The sequence below is a fragment of the Sciurus carolinensis genome, chromosome 7 (assembly GCF_902686445.1).
Source record: "Sciurus carolinensis chromosome 7, mSciCar1.2, whole genome shotgun sequence".
Taxonomy (NCBI): Eukaryota; Metazoa; Chordata; class Mammalia; order Rodentia; family Sciuridae; genus Sciurus; species Sciurus carolinensis.
The window spans coordinates 32,205,360-32,206,675 of NC_062219.1; positions in this window are offsets into that span (position 1 = coordinate 32,205,360).

Below are 1,316 nucleotides of genomic sequence, written 5' to 3' on the forward strand. Positions count from 1 at the left end.
TTTGTTCAAAAAAAAAAAAATTCCTGCCTGCCAGGCAAAAATTCTGTAGCATCTTCTGGCCCTCAGTTTTTCTCAGTATTTCATATGTGTGAGAGGTGCTTGGTGTAACATTCTCATTTCCCTTAATGTATCTGTGTTTTAGTTCTACTTTTTTAAATTTTTTCAGTACTAGGAAATGAACCCAGGCCAGACAAATGTTCCCATACTTTTTAAATCTTATTTTGAGACAGAGTCTTGCTAAATTGCTTAGACTGGCCTCCAACTGGAGATCCTGCTGCCATAGCCTCTGAGTAGCTGAGATTACAGGCATGTACCACCATGCCCAGCTGTGTCCTGTTGCTCTTGGTAGATTTCATCCCTAGATCAGGTCAGTACCCCATCCCTATCCATGAATGTATGTTGTACGTTAGGGACACACTCCCATTGACATGTAAAATCCATGCTATTATTTGAAGTGAAACAATGTCAGCTCTCATACCTCCTGATCCATTTTCATGGTGTAATAGCACATTAACTTTCTTTTTTTAGAATAAATGATTTTATCTATTTATTCAAAAATATATTTTGATCACCACTTCTGGACTGATATCACGTGCTAGGAATTCAGCTGTGATTACCATAAACATAACCTCTGTCTTTATGTGATTTTAACCAGTATAAGGGACAAACAGTAAATAAAAACCAGAATTTCTAATTATCTTACAAAAATGCTCTGAAGGAAAAAACACAATATGGTAGAGCAACTGGCTGGTGTTGATTGGGTGTGGGGCCTCATTTGAACAAAACCTCTCCATGGAGTTGAGACTTTTGAGCTGAGAGCTTACGAATAAGAATGAGTCTGCCATTCATTCAGGAGAACAGTCCTTAGCATGTGCAGAGGACTTGGTGTGGTGAAAGACGACAGCACTGAACATTTTCTGGAGTCCAGTAAATAGAGTTAGGGAAGTGGAGAGTGGCCAGTCTTGAAATGAGAGCATGCAGGAGTCTACTTTAAGTTTCAGGAAGTTCATTGGGTTTGCACGTGGACAGCCAGTAGGGTTGCTGATAAGCCGGGATTGAGATGCAGGGAGAACTTTGGAACTCTAGGAGACACAATAATAATTTCAACTAGAGAGGTGGAGGGGTGAAGAGAAAAGGATATATTCAGAAGTGGAACTGACAAAATTGTTGCTGTGGAGGGGGAAGGACGGAGGAATCAAGGATGATTCCTAGGTTTTAGCTGGAGGATGTGGGTGGATACTAGTGCTTCTAAATCACATGGAGAAGAAAAGCCAAACAGATCCTGAAGGGACAAATAATCAAAACCATGATGGGAT